General features: G+C 39.0%; 1 long non-coding RNA gene across 2 annotated transcripts in view; it reads left to right on the forward strand.

Moving 5' to 3' along the window:
- Positions 1-12,924, forward strand: part of LOC143662605 (uncharacterized) — a 31,287-nt gene extending 18,363 nt beyond the window's left edge. Inside the window, exons 3-5 of one of the 2 annotated variants that reach the window (XR_013165452.1) lie at positions 326-470; positions 11,091-11,195; positions 12,390-12,924. This is a non-coding gene — a long non-coding RNA (uncharacterized LOC143662605). The remainder of the gene's footprint in view (positions 1-325; positions 471-11,090; positions 11,196-12,389) is intronic. The other variant, XR_013165451.1, reaches the window with a different exon arrangement.
- Positions 12,925-20,427: the final 7,503 nt, after the last annotated feature.

A 20,427-nucleotide genomic window follows, 5' to 3' on the forward strand; every position in this document is an offset into this window, starting at 1 on the left:
ATGTTAAAGCAAATGCTAAGGCTACCTTCTTGAGTTTATCACTGCTAGCTATACATTTTCTCTGGGTTCATGGTTTTTATACTTGAAGGGCTTAGCTCCTTCGAATATTAAGGCCAAAGGTAGGAAATGCTTCCTTTTCACAAAACATCATATCCAGAACATGATGATGCTGGCATTTCTGTAGCACATTCAACTTAAGGTATTTTAGCATCCATACTCCCATTTGAAACTCACAATCACCCTGTGTGTGAGTTTGCTGTCTCCATTGATAAGATGGGCAAACTGAAGGTCAGTAAAGGTAAATGACTATTTTTACTTGTCTCAGGGGTGAGCAGTCAAGGCAGGATTAGAATCTACGTCTCCTGGTTCCCAGCCCAGTGCTCTTTCCTCCATGCTGACCTGTCCCCAAATGAGGCTTCTACTTAATATGGAATAAGATGTTGAAGGCCAGTTACCCCGGTTGCCTCTAGGTAAGTGCCTTCTACCTTCTGACAATGTCCCTGCTCATTATCTAGCAGGCTCACACATCAAATTCTGCCTGTGGGAATGAAACATTTCTAGAATGAGTCCTCAGATTCACCTAGCTTTACAAATACAAATTTGGGGACCCAACCTTAGATTTTCTGATTCCTTAGGAAAGTGCAGTTTGATACATTTACCAGGCAATTCTAATACACATTAAGTTTTGCAATTTGCTGGTTTAGGAAATATAATGAATTTTAAAGATGACTTGAGCCAGACATAATCCCACATGCAGCTCTTCTCCCTTGAAATATAATAGAAAAAAAAATAGAAAAGAAAAGAAAGGAGAAGAGAAAAGAAGAAAAGAAAAGAAATAGAAAAGGAAAAAAAAATATGCTTACTTTCTGGTAGGAATTTCCAAGGTTATTAGTCCTATCTTGAATGTTCACTTTCTTGATTACTTCTCCCAATTCTTCAAAGCTTTTTCTGATATTCTATCCCGCTCTAATCGCCCTGGTTATGAGTTTTATCATACTTAAGTCATGTAGACACTGAGTGTCTAGCTTGTATTGTTCTCTGTCTCTTAACAGTTGTGTGTGCTCTGAGGGTGACTTCTCTTGTATGCCTAATAGTCCTTGGCACAATGATTATGACTAGAAAGATGCTTTAGCCATCAACTAAGAGAGAGTCATTTAATCCTTTTGGGCTCTGCCTTGCACTTCTCCTTTCCATCTGTGTGGATAATCAAGATGTGGTTGTTGCAGAAACAAAGGCCATCATCAAATAGGCATTGAGTCCCTAACAGTTAAAACCTCAACTAAAATCTCATATATTCCCTGGGTGGGAGAGACATCAACATGGTGACATAAGACATCTCCTGGAAAAGTCTCCCCTCAGAATCAGCTAATAAAAGGACAATTCCACTTGTTTGGCTCTCTGGAGGACTGGAGAAGGACTCCACAAATGCCTAATCAAATAAAAAGAAAATTAATCTCCAAGATCAGGAAGGAGATGTTCTTCCTGGACATGCCAGTTTGGACCCCTTCCCCTCACTTAGTCCTGTGTAGTTTGGGAATTGTACAGAGACAGCACATCCTGGTATGGATGCAGACTACAGAGCCACCCAAAGCATCAATTAGGACCCCACACATATGTAGGCCCAGGGACCTAACTCCATGGAGACCAGGGCAGAACACAAACAGCTGAGGAGTGCTGCATACAAAATGGCCCCTAGAGGGGGAAATAAATAGACCATGGAAGAACTGTTAGCAAGAGGTACGCACACTCATTCCAGTTTCTGTTGGCTGGATATTTCTGGATTGACCTACCTTTCTGGATCGAACCCCATGTGGATCCCCAGGGCAGGATACCCAAACAGGGAAGAGACTGGAAGCAGAGAAGCCTTACAGAAATAAAAGGGGTGGGTCAACTGAACTGCTGTAAAACAGGAAGGGTCCCCAAACTGAAAAATGTAGGGTAAAGGGGGCACTGAGTGAGGTGGAGATTTAAACAAATTAGGAGCTGGGGAGAAAAATCTGCACAAAAACAGAACAGATCAAGATCCAAGGAAGGAACAGAAGGAAGGAAGGTTCTTCTTCAGGTGAAACAACTGCACAAAAGGTGTAATCTTAAAAATTATACTGCAAATCCAGGGCAAGAGTCTGATGAAGAAGAGTTGAGAAAATGTGAACAGTTAAACATGAGCTACTCTAAAGGCCCAGAATAGGTTAGACCAAGAATAAAAGAATAGCCATAACCCTGTGCCAATCAACAATAAAACCCTAGACAAGAGGGAGAAACTGATTTTCGGAGTTAAATCATCAAGATAAACAGATGCCCAGATATTAGCAAATTATTAGAAGCCTTATTAAGGAAGAGGAAGATATGGCTCAGTCAAAGGAACAGATTAAAACATCAGAGGAAGGGTGCATGGGCAGTTCAGTGGTAGAATGCTTGCCTCCCATGCAGGAGATCTCGGTTCAACTCCTGCACCATGCAACCCCCCACCTTCCCCCAAAATAACACATCAGAGGAGACTCAGAATCTGGAACAATTCATCAAAAAAGTACAAACAAATCTAAATCAATTCAGGAGATGAAGGAAAGCATGGATATAGAACTAAAGGATATTAAGAAGACAATATGTGAGCATAAAGAAGAATTTAAGACTTTCAAAACAAGCATAACAGAGATTATGGGAATGAAAGGCATAACAGAAGTATTTAAAAACACACTAGAGGTATACAACAACATATTTGAATAAGCAGAAGAGAGAATCAGGAAAATCAAAATCATATAGTCAGAAGAACAGATAGATAAAAGAATAGAAAAAATTGACCAGTGTCTCAGGGATTTAAATGACAGCACAGAGCACACAAACAAATGTGTCATGGGTGTCCCAGAAAGAGAAGAGAATGGGAAAGGGCCAGAAAGAATATTTGAGGAAATAATGGCCAAACATTTCCTAGCACTTATGAAAGAGATAAATATACATCTGAGAAGAACAGAGTAAATCCTAATAGATCTATTCCAAGACACATACTAATCAGAATATCAAATGCCAAAGATAGAGAATTCTGAAAGCAGCAAGAGAAAAGTGATTTGTCACATATCCTCAATAAGATTAAGTTCTGATTTCTTATCGGAAACCATGAAGATGGGAAGGCAGTGTTATGATATACTTAAGGTACTGAAGGAGAAAAACTGCCAATCAAAATTTCTTTATCTGGCAAAAGTGTCCTTCAAAAATGATGGTGAGTTTAAAATATTCACAATTAAATAGAAACTGAGAGTTCATCAGCAAAAGACCTGCCCTACAAGGATTACTAAAGGGAGTTCTGCTTGTTAAAAGAAAAAAAAAAAAAGAGAGAGTAACTTGTAGTAGTATGAAGAAATTAAGAAACTAAAAAGGTAAATGTAAAACCTGATAGTATTGAATCCTCAATATAACTACACTTTAATTTCTATAAGAGAATACAATTGAAAAAGAAAAGGGCATATTTCCTCATAATGGACACACACAATATAGAGAATTAATGTGGGACAAAAACAACACAAAGAGGGGCAACAAAGGGATATGGGAGCAGAGAACGTGTGTGCTATTGAAACAAGGTCATATCTTTTCAAATTAGTAGTTATAGACATGGATTGTGTACTACAAACCCCAGGGCAACCGAATGAAAGTATTTTAAAAATCTACAGAAACAGAAACAAGAAAGGGATCAGTCAGATAACTTCACAAAAGATCAATTATCCAGAAAAGAAGGTTGCAATAAAGGAAAGGGGAGACAAAAAAAGATATTATGTATAAAAACAAAGGACAAAATGGTTGAAATAAGTACTGCCTTTATAACAATAACCCTGATTGTTAATGGGTTAAACTCCTCAATCAAAAGACAGATCAGCAGGACAGATAAAAAACATGATCCAACTCCATGTAGTTTACAAGAGGCTCACCTTAGACCCAAAGGCACAAAGAGATTGAAAGTGAAAAGTTGGAAAAAGATATTCCATGCAAATAATTACCAAAACAGAGGTGTGGTAGCTAAACTAATATCACACAAAATATAACAGCTTTTGACCTAAAGTCCAAAATACAAATTAATAAATAGGGAAATCCACCAAGAAGAAATAATGATCATAAATATTAATGTATCTAACCAGAGTGTCCCAAAATACATGAGACAAACACTGGCAAAACTACAGCGAGAAATAGACATCTCGACAATAATAGTTGGAGACTTCAATAGACCACTTGCATCAATAAAGCATTGAAAGAAGGATCAATAAGGAAACAGATAATTTGAATAATATGATAAATGAACTAGACCTAACAAATACATATAGAACATTGTACCCTAAACAGCAGGATATGCATCCTTCTCAAATGCCCACGCAACATTCTCCAAAATAAATTCCATCTTTATGTTGGGTCACAAAACAGGTCTCAGTAATGTAAAAAGATTGAAATTATACAAAGCACCTTCCCTAATCATACTGAAATGAAGCTAGAAATGAATAATAGGTGGAGACCTGGAAAATTCACAAACATGTGGAGGTTAAACAACACACTTAAATAATCAGTGGGGCAAAGAAGAAATTACAAGAGGAATCAGTAAATATCTTGAGATGAATGAAAATGAGAACCCAACATATAAAAACTTATGGGAGCTGTGCAACAGTGGCTCAGTGGCAGAATTCTTGCCTACCATGCTGGAGATGCTGGAGATCCAGGTTCAATTCCTGGAGCCTGCCCATGTAAAGAAAAAGAAAGAAAGAAAGAAAGAAATCTTATGGGAGGCAGCAAAAGCAGTGCTGAGAGGGAGATTTATAGCCCTAAATGCTTATAGTAAAATAGAAGAAACAGTTAAATTCAAAGACCTAGCTGTACATCTGGAGAAACTAGAAATAAAACAGCAAACCAAACCCAAAGGAAGCAGAAGAAATATATGAAATTGAGAAATAAAAGTACAATGGAGGGCATTAACGAAACCAAAATTGTCACTTTGAAAAGATCAACAAAATTGACAAACCCTTAGCTAGACTGACAAAGAAAAAAAGAGAAAACACAAAATCAGAAATTAGTGGCAGGATATTACTGCTGACTCCACAAAACAAAAAGGATCATAAGAGTATATACTCACAACTATATGCCAACAAATTGTACAACCTAGATAAAATAGACAAATTCCTAGTACAACACCAAGAAAGGACACTGACTTTAGAAGAAACAGAAGATCACAACAGATCAATTGTAAGTATAGAAATTGAATCAACAAAGAAAAGCACAGGACCAGATGGCTTCACATGTGAATTCTTCCATTTTTTCCAAGAAGAATTAATGCCAACCCTTCTCAAACTCTTCCAAAAAAAAAAAAAAATTGAACAGGAGGGAACATTACCTGCCCCCTAACTCATTTGATGAGGCCAACATTGCCCTGGTATCAAACCAGATGGAGATGCTACAAGAAAAGAAAATTGCAGACCGATTTCTCTTATGAATGCAGATACAAAAATCCTCCACAAAATACTGGCAAACTGAATCCAACAGCACTTTGGGGGGATTATTCACCATGATGAAGTGTGCTTTCTGCCAGGTGTGCAGGAGTGGTTCAACATTAGAAAATCAGCTAATGTAATACAACACATTAACAGAATGAAAGGAAAATGAAAGGAAAAAATCCACATGACCATCTTCATTGGTGAAGAAAGAGCATTTGACAAAACCAGCATCCTTTCTTGAGAAAAAATACTTAGAAGGATGGGAATAGAAGGAAACCTCCTTAACAGGATAAAGGGCATATAAGGAAAACTCACATCTAATATCTACTCAATGGTGAGAGAATAAAAGCTTTCCCTTTAGGATCTGGAATAAGACAAGGATTCCCACTACCACCACTGTTATTCAACATTGTGCTGGAGATTCTAGAAAGAACAGTTAGGCAAGAAAAAGAATGAAACGTATCCAGGTTGAAAAGGAAGAGGTATCACTTTCACTATTTGCAGATGACATGATCCTATATGTAAAAAGTCCTAAAAATCTACAACAAAATTACTGGAGCTGATGAATGAATTCAGCAATGTGGTGGGGTATAAGATCAATACTCAAAAATCAGTAATGTTTCTGTATACTAGTAATGAGCAAGATGAGGAGGACATCAAGAAGAAAATTTCATTTACAAAAGCAACTCAAAGAATCACATATCTAGGAATAAATTTAACCAAAGATGTAAAGAACTTACACATGAAAAATGACAGAACTTTGCTAAAAGAAATAAAAGATTTAGATAAATGGAAGGACATTCCATACTCTATGGATTGGAAGACTAAATATTAAGATATCAATTCTACCCAAATTGATTTGCAGATTCAATGCAATCCCAATAAAAATTCCAAAGGCCTACTTTGCAGAAATGGAAAAGCCAATTACCAAATTTATTTAAAAGGGTAAGGGGCCACGAATAACCAAAAACATCTTGAAAGCAAGAACAAAGTTGGATGGCTCACATGTTCTAACTTTAAAGCATATTACAAAACTACTATGGTCAAAATATCAAGGTATTGGCATAAGGGTAGACACAGAGACCAATGGAATTAAACCGAGAGTTCAGAAATAGATCCCCACATCTGTGGACAATTAATATGTGGCAAGGTTGTGAAGTCTACTTATTTAGGAAAGAATATTTTCTTTGACAAATGGTGCTAGGACAATTGGATATCCATATGCAAAGAAATGAATGAAAGAGGAACCCTATATCACCCCATATACAGAAATTAACTCAAAATGGATCAGTTACCTAAATATAAGATCCAGGACTATAAAACTTCTAGAAAAAATAGGGATCTTGCAGTAGGCAACGGTTTCTTAAAATTTACACCCAAGGCACAGGCAATGAAATAAAAAAAAATAGATAATTCGTTCCTCCTCAAAATTAAAAACTTTTGTACATTAAAGGACTTCATCAGAAAAGTGAAAATATAACCTACTCAATGGGAGAATGAGGGTGTAAAATCCAGAATATATAATGAAATCCTACAATTCTTTAGACAAACTACTCAATTAAAAATGCACAAAGGATTTGAATAGACGTTTCTTCAAAGAGGATATAGAAATGGCCAAAAAGTACATGAAAAGATGCTCAACATTATTACCTATTAGGGAAATGCAAATCAAACCACAACAAGATACTATTTCACAACCACTGGGATAGCTATTAAAAAAAGAAAAAATTACAGTTGTTGGAGAGGCTGTATAGAATAGGAATACTCATTTATTGCTGATGAGAATGTAAAATGGTGCAGCTGCTGGGGAAGAGAGTTTGGCAGTTTTTCAGAAAGCTAAGTATAGAACTACCGTATGACCCAACAATCCCTCTAGTAGGTATATAACCAAAAGAATTGAAAGCAGGGATGCGAACAGATATTTGCACACTTATGTGCATAGTGGCATTTTTATTCACAACTGTCAAAAGATGGATGCAACCCTAGCTGATGAATGGATAAACAAAATATGGTATTTATATACAATGAAATATTATTAAGCCATAAAAAGGAATGACATGAGACAACATGGATGAGCCTTGAAGACACCAGACTGAGTGAAATAAGCCAGATACAAAAGGGCAAATATAGTGTAATCTCACTAATATGAAATAAGTATAATAAGCAAACTCACAGAACTAGAATCTAGACTATAGATTACTATGGGTGGGGATGGTGCTCATAGATGTACGGAATGTGGAGTTAATGGTAATTTGTTCAGAATTTTTATTTAGGCTGATTGTGTTGTTTTGGAAATAGATGATGGTAGCACAATATTGTGAGTGTAAGTAACAGCACTGAATGATATATTTGAATGAGGTTAAAAGGGAAAATTTTAGCTTGCATATGTTACTAGAATAAAAATTAAATGATAAAACATAGGACTGTACAACACAGTGAATCTTTTTGTAAACAATTATAAAAATGTTCTTTCATGAATTACAACAAATGCACCACACTAATGTAAGGTCTTAATAATAGGGTGGCATATGGGAAAAATACTCCCTCATGTAAATTATGGATTATAGTTAACAGTATGATTTTAATATTCTTTCATTGAGTGTAACAAAGGCACAATGATTGTGCAAAGTGTTAACAGTGAGGGAGGTATATGGGAACACTCTATTTTTTTCCATGAATTTTCTGTAAACCTAAAACTTCTCTAATTACAAAAATTAAAAAAAATAATTTGGCTCCATTACCCATTATTGTTGACAGATCACCCCAAAAGAAAATGGGGTGATAGGCAGTGCAGGTCATGGGCTCAGTTTACACAGGGGGGTTGGTCACCTGGTCACAGACATCACTCTCTCCTGGACCAGCTGTTCAGATCCCAGAAAGACTCAGGGGACTGGACAGGACAATGTATGAATACCCAAAACCCTTGTTGGAGGAAGCACTCAAACACATAAGCCCAGCTCCTATGGGGACACTAGAAATGTCTGTCTCTCATTCAAAGGAATGAAATACAGGCTTCCTTCAATAGTAATAATCAGGATAATAACAGCTTATATTTTCTCAGTACTTTACCATTTACTGAGCCTTTTCCCTTATCTTCTCACAATAAACTACAAATTAGGTAAATTGTTACCTCTAGGTTTACAGAGGGAAAAATGGTGGATGTTATCAGAGGTTAAGTGCATCGCCCCAGGTCATACAGCTATACGTGTTAGAAGCAGTCTTTGAAACCAAATTTTCTGATGCTGAAATTCCATGTTCTCCCCAGGACACCACATTGCTTCTTGCTGTGGGGGCCATACCTCCTTAGTATGTAAACTCCCAGAAGAACACTTTTCTATCATTTTACATGCAGAGTTTATTCCATACATTTTAATCAACAAGAGTCGAAAGAAGTACAATTTTAAATACATTTAATCCGCCGTTCAAAAGACCTTTATTTTGTCCTTACAACATGTAAGAAGCACTGAGCCAGGTACTTTGGGAAATAAAGAGGTGCAGATGGGTATGCTCATTGACCACGACCTGCCCCCACAACCCAATCATGCCAGTTCCTTAACAGGTGGTCTGTCAACAGTCACATGTAATACACCCATATTTTTATATGGACTTTGAGATTTTAATCGTAGCCTCACATGTTGGAGGGACTCAATGCCTATTTGTCGAAGGGCTTTGTTTCTGCAACAACCTGTCTCGATAATCCCTACCAATGGAGGAGAGTAGTGGTAGGCAGAGTCCAATAGGAGTGAATGACTCATTTCAAGGTGATGGTTAAAGCATCTCTTTGGTATCTAAGGACATATGAATGTAGTTCCCACCCTCTAGGACATTAAACCAAATGATATGTACAAGGCAAGTCCATTACCCCAAAGAGCTCTAAGCAGGCCACGGTGTGATTTCCAGTATGCAACAATGGTAGTAGCTGTCAGCACCTACCCATGTGCAGAGAAGCCTGCTAAGGCTTAGAGGGGCTGTGTGAGTAGCTCCAGCTCACCAGCCAGATACTTCTTAGCTCAAGCCTCCCACCAGATGCTGGTTTCCCTCAGAGCCCTCAGCTTAGGGTAGCATCCCAAAGTGGTCTCATAGTCGCAGCACCTCCAAACCTCAGGCCTTGAGGGTGAGCAGATTCCACAGCAACTACAGACCTTCGGAAGAAGTGGCATGAGTGGGATTTGTCTGAGCATTTAGCTTAATTTCTTACAGAATCTTAAGCCAGAAGATATTTGGCTTGGCACCTTCTTGATTGCAAAACATCCAGGTGGTGGTTTATAAGCTCTCCTTCCCTTTGTGTTCACCCCTGCCCCTTAGCCCAATTAGTTCTCTGCCAGGGACTCTTTCTCTGCTTCGACACTAACAGTAAATTATGTGTCTGGGATTTCCCCTGGGGACAAGTAAGTGGTATGTGCGTGCGTGTGTGTGCGTGCTCGCTCACTCACGCATGGGCATGCAGGTGTAGAGGTGGGAGAGAATGTTCCAAGTTTGGCGCTAACACTGGGGACTCTGAGAATGGACAGATAAATAAAAATTTCCCAACCTCGGAGCTTTCCATCTCCTACAAGAAGCGATCAAATGGAACTATGCTTGGTTCAGGGTAGCTAATCTGCAAGGGAGATTTTTTTTTAGTCTATACCCCATCTCACATTTTGTTGCCTTCATGAATTTTGGTTCATTTAAACATGGATGCAGTTGCTTGTTAGTGTGCTCTGCAGTGCTTCCCTAAGGATATAACTCTGCAGATGGACGCATTTTTTTTTCTTTCCTTTTCTTAATATTATACTTGGCTTTTGCAGAGGATTTTTAAAAATGACTATTCTTGCTATTATTTTAGTTTCCAATTACAATATGGATATATTCTAGCACACTGCTATTTTGTAAATGGATGTATATGCTTATTGTCAACTGGTTCCCCAAACAGGCCCCAAATGCAATTGCATTTACATTATGTAATATATTACTTGCATGCCACCGGGCTGGCCCCCTTCCAGCTGGGGCTCCCAGCCTGTCTGAAGAACCATGGACACATCTCATTTTCCCTGACATTTGTGCAAACTGGCTTGCTTGCCCTTGGCCTCATTCTCCAGGGAAAAGGAGCTAAGGTGGCAGCACTATTGAAGAGGTGTCCAAAAACTGATATCTTCAGTTTTCCAAAGAATTGGAAAAAAACTTCACTCTAGTCTTCAGGCTCTCAGTCATTCTGTGAAAGCATAAGGGCTGGGGGAGGCCTGGGCACAACAACTTAGTCCCTCTCCATCAGTGGCTGAGCCTGGACATGGCAGCTTGAGCCACACTTTCGTGAAGCTTTTCCTGATGCCTCAGGCAGGTTAAAGAATCCCTTCTTCTGGGCTCTTTCAGTCACGCCTCAACCCCAGCAGTTATCAGCCTGTTTGATTTGCTAACATGTCTATTGTAGCTCCAGATTGCAAACTTTGGGAGCAGTATACTCAGTAAACAGATTGATTGAATGAAGGAATGACTATCACAGAGGGGTTATGTTGGAGTCAAACATGGGATATATCCAAACAGATGTAAATAAATACAAATATATATATATATATATATTTTAAAGATTATTACATAATTTAAAAAAGACATAGTAGTTAATAAATGACAAAACTTTGCTAAAATTTACAGCACATGGTAAACAGGGGCCCAATTTTTATCAGCTGTGAAATGTGATGGATAATCTCAAAGATGTCTCAGAAGTCTCATAGTAAATATGCTTTGTCATGCGCTTTGGTAAGTAGCAGCTCTTTAAAGCGTAGAATAGCAACTGGGAAAATATATTATCCATTCTATTCCTTATTCTATATAATGGGGTTAGACTGAATCTAGAAGGTGTGCTCTATTATTATCCTTATTAATTTTGGAGTTAAGATATCTAATATAAGATGCCAAATTAAGATATGCTATTGATTTGGACAGTCCAGGTAAATGAGCTTCCACAACAGTTATGCTAAAGTGCATTACTTTTAGAGCATCTGTGCTGTAGAGCAAGCTGTTTATTTTCTGACTGCTCTCTGTAATTGGTGAACTACTATTTTTTGCACCTCTAAGAACCTAACTATTATTCCCTTCCCTGGAAAAGAGAGAGTTAAGTCTCACATGGAATGCCCCACATCCCAAAGGTGGAATTTCAGGCATTAGTCAACAGACAAGAAAGTGCTGGGATAGAAGGTCAGGGTATGGAGTTCCCTGAGTTCTAGGATTTATAACTCGTATCCAGGAACTGGTATCCACCTTCATCTCTGGGTGAGACTGGCCCTGGCCATGCTAAAGCCTGTCAAAGAAGCTAATTTGGCAAGCTGGATAGCAGCATGGATGTTTATGTAACACTAGCCTGAGGTTTAATGCCACAATTAAAAGAATAACAAACCCTCCTGCTGAGAAGCCTTTTGGCTACTCCAGACCCTTTAATTCCCATCAGAAAAACAGCATGTCACTTCCAAGGGTTACCCACAATGGGACTTGCTTTGGAGGCCTAAAGGCGTAATTATCTATTGGGAGAGAGAAGGCTGAGGTCACCTGGCTGGGGTGAGGGCCTGCCCTTTGAGTAGATTCTGGAATGTCTCGGAATCCCAGCCAAACCAAATCAGCCAGGGCCATGTCTCATGAGAAGTAGCTTCAGGAGGTCATTTTGTCTGCCCTGCTGCTGACTCAGGCAGCCTTCTCCAAGCTAACGAGCATCAGATGAATTCATGGGAAAGGCTCTGGCCTCATCATGAAGCCTACCAAATCAAGCTGGACCCTGAGCTCCTGGGTCCTTTGGTGAGTTGTGCACATCTTACGTAGATTCCATGAGAGCAGATATCCTGCTTGCCTTGGACACCCTTGTGTTCCTGGTACCTGGTTCATAGATGGCTTGCAGCGAGAACTCTGGAGGGAATTATAGATTTCCCTGTCTGCAACATACCCTCCTCTCTTCTCTTCTAGATACTCAAGGCTTGGCTAAAACTCCACCTTTCTACAGTGCCTGCTCTGCTCACAACGCCGTCCCTGAGCTCTTCTTTGGGTGCTGTGTCTCTCGGTGTCTCCTGGCTAATTATGGAGCTGTGTGAACTCCTTGGACCTCAGCCCATACCACCTTCTTCTCTTGCCTTTACTTTGCAGCACTGAGCACAATGTCTCCTACATGACAGAAAGTCAATAAGTGGTCAGAAACGTACAATCCCAGAGAGGGAAAGGACCTTCCAGATCAACTAGCTCAGTTGGTTTCTAATTTTTTTTCCAGCAGCAAAAAGAACACTTTGCTTTTTTCAAGTGAAGTCTAATGGAGACTCTTCCTCTGTGTATAACAGATAAGAAATCAGCTTCTTTGGTTGAGGAGAATCCAGAACGTAGGAAACCTCGTCACTTCTCTTTCTCTTTCCCCAACTCTGGCTTGTGAAGCAGAGTTTGAAAAACTCACTGATCTCTTCAATCTCTAGCGAGGAGACTGAAGGCTAGAGAAAAAAAGTGACTGTCAGGTTCACACACTTATATAAGTGGCAAATTTGGGAAGAAAACTAAGGTCTCCAAAGTACTGCCCAAATGACATTCCATTTTATATTGCCAAACTTTAAGATGATGGAAGGAAAGGAGGGTGCGAGGGAAGAGGGAAAGGAAATACAACAAAATAGATGTCCAATACATTCTGAATTTAATTTTTTCTGATTTATTTTTTCCTCTCTGGCTCGGCATCATTACAGCCATACAGTTCATTTGGCGATGCTCTGCCCCACATTCTGTTGCCCTCCCCACCCCCCAGCAAAGTCCAATTTTTAGGTTTTGTAAAGAAAATCCCCCAAAAGAGGATTTGGGACAGATGTAAATGAGTCACCCAAAATGCTTACTAATATTAAAATTTTACCTCACCCATCAACTTGAATTTTTACAGTTAGGATTCCTATCATCATCTTGGTTGTTTGGGTTGGTGAAGCTGCTCATCTGTGGATAACTTAAAGGAAAGGAATCAAAGCACACCTTGCCGCATTTCCAAGATTTGTCTGTCTTAAGTCTGTCTTTTTCTGGGTCCTACTTTCTATAATGGGCAGTGTCTTGAACTGCAAACTCAATGGTTATAGGGACTTATGCCCTGGCTGCAGGCCTACCTCTCAGCCCCACACGGCCAGCAGCTCAAGGGGTGAGCCGTGGAGGGCTCCGAGGGCTGACTTGAATGTTCCTGCTCTTTTCTTCCTTTATACTTCTTCTTGATCCTGCTTGAATGCCATTTCCGAGTCTACTTCGTGAGAAAACAGAGGCACAGAACAATTGAAAGGCCCACCCTAGGCCAACCTGGCTAGCATTTTTGTTTATTTATTTATTTGTTTAATTGATCCCTTTATTTGGTAGGTGGATATGCTTTGCAAGGAAAGAAAATAAACAAGTCAACCACCATTTAACCTTTCTTTAATAGACAATACATTCTGTGTCTTTGGAAATTTCTGTTTTTAATCCCTGTACTTTGGTTCTCTTTTCTTGTTCTGTATTTACTTTATTTTTCTTAGACAACAGAGTCAAGGAAATAGAACTTTATGAAGGTCTGTAAACAAAGGAGGGTTTGTTTAGTGCTGACAGCCTTTTGGGGGTGCTATGTAAGGAAAAATAAAACCGACTGCAATCGATCTCCCTTCATTTTATGGACTTTTACATATAATACAATTATTTTTATGTCTTGTTTCTTTCACTTAGCATAATTTTTTTTAAAAATTATTGTTATTATTTCATTAAAGTTGTAGGTTTGCATAAAAATCATGTGAAAAATAAATCATTCCCATATAATCCCTTATTGTTGACACTTTGCATTAGTGTGGTGCCTTTGTTACAAATGATGGAAGAATATTAAAATATTACTGTTAACCATAGCCTTATGGTTTGCATTAGGTGTATTTTTTCCATATACCACTCTATTATTGACACCTTGTAATAGTGATGTACATTTGTTCTAGTTCATAAAAGAACATTCCTATATTTGTACTATTAACTACAGTCATCATCCACAACAGAAATCACTGTGTTATACAGTCCCATATTTTATTCTCTAACTCTCCTTCTAGTAACATAAAGAACCCAAACTTCTCCTTTCAATCACATTCAAATATGTAATTCAGTCCTGTTAATTACACTCACAATAATGTGCTACCATCACAACTATTCATTTCCAAACATTTACAATCAACCTAAATAGACATTCTGCACAAATTAAGTAAGCATCAGCTACACTTTCTCTCCCCTCATTCTATCTCCTGATAATCAACATTTTAGATTCTAACTCTATGAGTTTGCTTATTACAGCTAGTTCTTGTCATGGAATCATACAATATTTATCCTTTTGTGCCTGGTTTATTCACCCAACATAATGGCCTCAAGGTTCATTCATGGTGCTTCATGCATCAGGACTTCACTCCTTCTTACAACTGAATAATATTCCATTGTATGCATATATCATATTTGTTCATCCAATTTATTGATTGATGAACACTTGGGTTACTTCCATCTTTTGGCAATTGTAAATAATGCCACTAGTAACAGGATTGCTGGATCATATGGCCATTCTAAATTAGCTTCGTGAGGAACTGCCAAATTGTCTTTCGTAGTGTCAGTATCATTTTACAGTCCCACCAGCAATGAATGAATTTTCCCATTTCTCTACAACCTCTCCAACACTTGCAGTTTTCTGTTTTTAAAAACAATACCTGGATTGTCCTTCCATTTATTTAATCTTCTTTGATTTCGTAGTGTTCTGTGTACAGGTCCATTACATCCTTGGTTAAATTTATTTCTAGATATTTGATTCTTTTAGTTGCCCTTGTGAATGGAATTTTTTATTTATTGCCTCCTCAGATTGCTCATTACTAGTATATACAAATACTACAGATTTTTGTGTATTGGTTTTGTATCCCGCCACTTAATTCTCCTTGGAATGATTGGAAAAACTCACCTGTGAAGCCATCTGGGACTGGGAAGTTCTTTGTTGGGAGGTTTTTGATGACTGATTTGATCTCTTTACTTGTAATTGGTCTGTTGAGGTCTTTTGTTTCTTCTAGAGTCAGTGTTGATTGTTCATATGTTTCTAGAAATTTGTTGTTTATTTCATCTAGATTGTCTAATTGTTGGCATACACTTGTTTATAGTATCCTTTTATGATCTTTTTTATTTCTGTGGGGCCAGTAATAATGCCCCATATGCCATTTCTGATTTTGCTTATTTACGTCTTCTTTCTTTCTTTTTTTCCAGTCTAGCTATTTCCATGAGAGCTGGGACATTTTTAGCCATTATTTCCTTGAAAATTCTTTCTGCCCCCTTTCCTTTCTCTTTTCCTTCTGGGGCACCCATGGCATGTTTGTTTGTGCATTTTGTACTGTCATTCAAATGCCTGAGACCCTACTTAATTTTTTCTATTCTTTTCTCTATTTGCCCTTCTGTCTGTTAAGATTTCGATTACCTTATCTCTCATTCTTTCATCTACCTGTTCAAATCGGTTTGTATGCCTCTAGTGTATTTTTAATCTCTTCTACTGTGACTTTCATTCCTGTAAATTCTGTTATGTTTCTTTTCATACTTTCAAATTCTTCTTTATGCTCACCCAGCATATCTACTTGATATACTTTATCTCTTTTTTTCCCTTAATCTCCTTGAATTAATTTAGGAGATTTATTTCAACATCTTTGATTAGTTATTCTAAGTTCTGTGTCTACTCTGAAGTTTTAATTTGTTCCTTTGACTGGGCCACATCTAAGCAATGGCTTATAATTTTTTGCTGATGTCTAGGTATCTGATTATCATGATAAGTTTATACTGAATGTAGTTCCTCTTGCTTGCTTAGGGTTTTATGTTGATTGGCTTTGTGTTAAGACTCTTCTTTGGCACTTGATTCAATGTATTCTAGATCTTTGGAATTGCCCACATTCAGCTGATCAGATTTTTCAGCTCACTTTCATCTATTTCTTGCCCTGGATATGTGGTACAATTTTTAAGATTGCACTATGTGCAATCGTTTCACCCCTAGGAGAAAACTTCTTTTTCTCTGTTCCTTCTCTGGGAATCTTGATCTGTTCTGCTTGTTTTTGCTTTGTCTCTATATTTGTCATTCCTTGCTTTCATTGCCTCTAGCTGCTGTTGCCTGGAGGACAAATTCTTGGAGGAGGGTGACCCTGGAGAAGAATTCCCAAGACAGAATTTCCTAGCCAGAATAGGGCCAGGACACCTGATGTGGGCTCAGAACAGTTCCAAAAAGCTCTAGGGAGAGGGCCAGAAAAGACACCAAAAAGGCTTTTTGACAGCTTCCTGTAACTGTGCTTTCTGGGCTTGCCCAGTCGATGGCACTCAAGCAAATTTTCATGCAGCCCTAAGGAGGTCCAGCATCTTAACCCTCCACAGCCTTTCCCCCTTTTGGGCTGGGGTTGAAACAATGGTCACAGCAGTCCCTGTCTAGGGTGGGCTAAAATAGCAGTTCGAGTTGGGCCCCAGTGATCTAAAGTTGCTGATCAAAAGCCGTGATCAATACTTGGCTGTGCCCATTCCCTGTTCTTTAGGAAGTGGGTTCCATATTCCAGGGACCAGACCCAAGGTGGTTCTCCTTAGAAGTGGGGAATGGGCACTGGCAGCCACCATGGAGCAAATTACTCATAGTTCTTTACCATAGTTTCTCAGCCTCTTTGTCTTCTTCTTCCCTGGATGTGGTACAGTGCTCCCCTAACCTCCAGAGTCCCAGAACTGTTGCTTCAGACCATATCTGTCTGCCCACTGACTGTTTTGGGAGGATTGAGTCCTAAAGCTCCCTACTCCACCATCTTTCCCAGAAGTTCCCAGCCTGGGAAATATTAATGAAGCTTAGAACCCAGTTCTTCATGAAGTGCTACAGATACATTCTTTCTACACTCTCCATAATTGCTGCTTAAAATCCATTTTTATATAGTGATGTTACAATCAGTTTGACAAGGAAGTTACTTTAAAATCATAATATCTAGAATCAATCATCATTTTAAAAGCAATTGAAACTGCTTCCATTTTCTATCTATTAATCAATCCACTCATTGAATAAGTATTTATTGACAATCTACCCATAAACAGTTTGCTAAATCTGTTCAATCAATGTAGGAAGACATCACAGAGGCCATTTTAACACTTATATGTCTCTCTCAATGTATTCCAGAGTAGTCATGCTGCTGAATTGGATTCTTATTATTTTTAAATTGGGTTTTCAAGAGAATCATTGAATTTGAGTTTTCTATTGGTCTTTTCCTTTTTTGATAAACTGAAGAAGAAGGGGAAGAAGGCAGCCATGATAGGTAGAAAGAATTACTTTTTTTTTTTTTTTTTAGGATGAGCAGGCACTGGGAACCAAACTTGGGTCTCCAGCATGGCAGGTGAGACCTCTGCCTGCTGAGCCACCATGGCACGTCCAATAATTCCATTCTAAACATATCAGTTAACATTATAATGGATATGTGTGTGTACATATGTAGTTATGTGTTTGTGTGGGTGGAGGTGTATAAAGATACCCTGGAACTTTAGCAGCTACCCTAGTGCCATAGGAGTGATAGCGAGTTCCTCATGGGTATAACTTAATTACTTCATAGGGAGTTTCCACGTAGACCTTGGGAGCATGGACTGGGATTTATTCATCTTTGTATCCCTCATAGAATCTAGGCTTGCACATCACAGATGTTCAATAAAGGTTGATTGATATATACTCCCAAATTTCACAATTCATTCAACAATTAGTATAGGTCAGTTTTAACTTTGAACTCTCACCTAAGGCACCTACAACACTTTTCTAACATTTCTAACAAGTTCATGTACAAGGTTAGTTTCACATCTCATCAGAGTAATGTGTCTACCACCAGGTATCATCCTAGGGGGAAATAATTTTTCTCCATCTGCTGGCTGATGCTATTAGTTTGATTAGGACCAACTTTTTAGTTCCAGAGATGAAACTCAGAACAATAGAGCAGGATGCCTACCTAAAGGAGGGTCATAAGGAGTTTGTTTTTCACCACTCCAGGTTTAGCACTGTGTGAGCTACGTGGAAATGTTCTCTTAGTCTGTGGGGTTTCAAGGAAATTGAGTCCATCCTCAGCTGGTCAAGGAAGAGACATCTTCCACCAAAGCTCTTAATAGGCACAATAAGAAATTCACAGACAGAATGAGTAACCTCTTGACTTAGACCACCCCAAAGATATGCCTTTGTGCTCCTACTACTTAAGGGTCCAGTTAGGTGCAACTTTCACACTTACAGAGAATGCTTTGGCATCTGGGGTCAGGCAATATAAATATAAGCCCAGGTCATCTATCAATTCTTTATATACTCTTACCTTTCAAATCTTCACATTTGGGGCTAAATTCAAGCTTCCATTACTGTAAATAGGTATGTCACTGTCAACTTTCTATTTGAGCCCTGTAGACCTTAACTAATGTAGGGGATGCTGTTGTGACCAAAAAAGGGAAGAAATCATTACACAGTGGTACTACAAAACATGTTTGTCCCTGGGATAACATCCAAACTCCCACCTGCTTCCCACCCATATCTTGTCCATATAAAAGTTGCAGAACTTCCTTTATCAGAGGAGTTATGGCTTAAAATGAAGACTCCTCTTAGAAAGAGAACAAAGTGATTTGCATTTACCCTAGGAGGTAAATGACAGATTTGAGAGTTGTTCATAGAGCAGGTTTGAACCAGAAACACACACACACACACACAGAAACCAAGGTCGAGAGGGTGGTACATAAGATCAAGATGTGCCCGAGATGGTGTTTGCTAAAGGCTGGCCTGGCTGACCTTGCAGTGGCCCTCATGGCCACTATGGCTGTGCTGGAGCCATGGAACTGCATGGCCATCATTGAGCTACCTCTCTCATTGTTGATCACAAACACCAATGGTAAGTTTTCCGTGCTCTTCTACACTGAAGCTTGCTCAGCAAACAACCTCAAAGAATTACTTGCTCTATTTACAACCCAGAGTAGACAGATCATTGGCAATAGATTTACCTAAGAGTCATTGACAGAAAAAGTCCTTGAAAGCATTCTGAACTAGACATGGCCCTCTTTGTTGAGAAATGATGTCTGGGAATTCCACTCCGCCTTCCCCACCCTTCCAGCCACCAGCCACTCCAGTAATGGCCTTGTGATCTCATCCTGTAAGACAAACTTTGAAAGCAGAGTGAGCCTGATGTATGTAAATCTTGTGCCTGAGCCAGGCTCTCCCAGAGAGGCTGCCCTGTAGAAAATCTATTGCTCTAATCAATTACCAAACTTTGAAATGAAATAGATGGTTCTCTCTTGCCGGAAGACCATCAAGCCATCATTTTTCTTGGTAATGAGCAACAGTGCAGAAAGGGAATTGCACTTTCTCTGTGGCACTGGGCAAATGGTTCCAGTAAGTAGGGCCTGGCCAGGAAAGCTGGGAGTTACCTGCCAAGATGATGGAAAGGTATCTGGAAGCCTTTCTAAACTGTACTCCAACAAAATTTTCTTGACTGTTTATTACAGATCAGTCAGTTTTCTGAGTATGAGAGATGTAAAATTGAGGAAGGAGCTCGCCCCATAGCACAGATTTCTTCTCATCTGACTTTCTTTCCCTGTTCTCTACTCCTTTCATGGTAGTTCAGTTCACCTCCAAATCCTGAGCTGTACCTGACTAGGAGAAGAACTTTTCTGAGAGCTTCACCTCCACTGTCTGAGTGGAACTTGAATTAATCTTGCTACTAGTAGGCTACTCCAGAGATGACCCATGTGCACTGGTCTTTTGAGTACTTCTCTTTCCTTTGAAATGGGTTCCAGTACACATATCTGGACTCTTGCCTCAGTTTCCCTGTCCAACTTCCTTATTCTCTTCTGGAATCAGAGCAGTGTTCCAAGCCTTCGTCAGTTTGGTGGGGCCTTCCCTGCCCTGCCGTGAGTAGACTGATGTCTCAGAACCGTGATGCCACAGCCTACCTGTATTCAAATACTGCTCATCCTCTGAGCATTTCCCTGTAGTGGTGCCAACCAA

This window comes from Tamandua tetradactyla, chromosome 18 (assembly GCF_023851605.1).
Source record: "Tamandua tetradactyla isolate mTamTet1 chromosome 18, mTamTet1.pri, whole genome shotgun sequence".
Classification (NCBI taxonomy): Eukaryota; Metazoa; Chordata; class Mammalia; order Pilosa; family Myrmecophagidae; genus Tamandua; species Tamandua tetradactyla.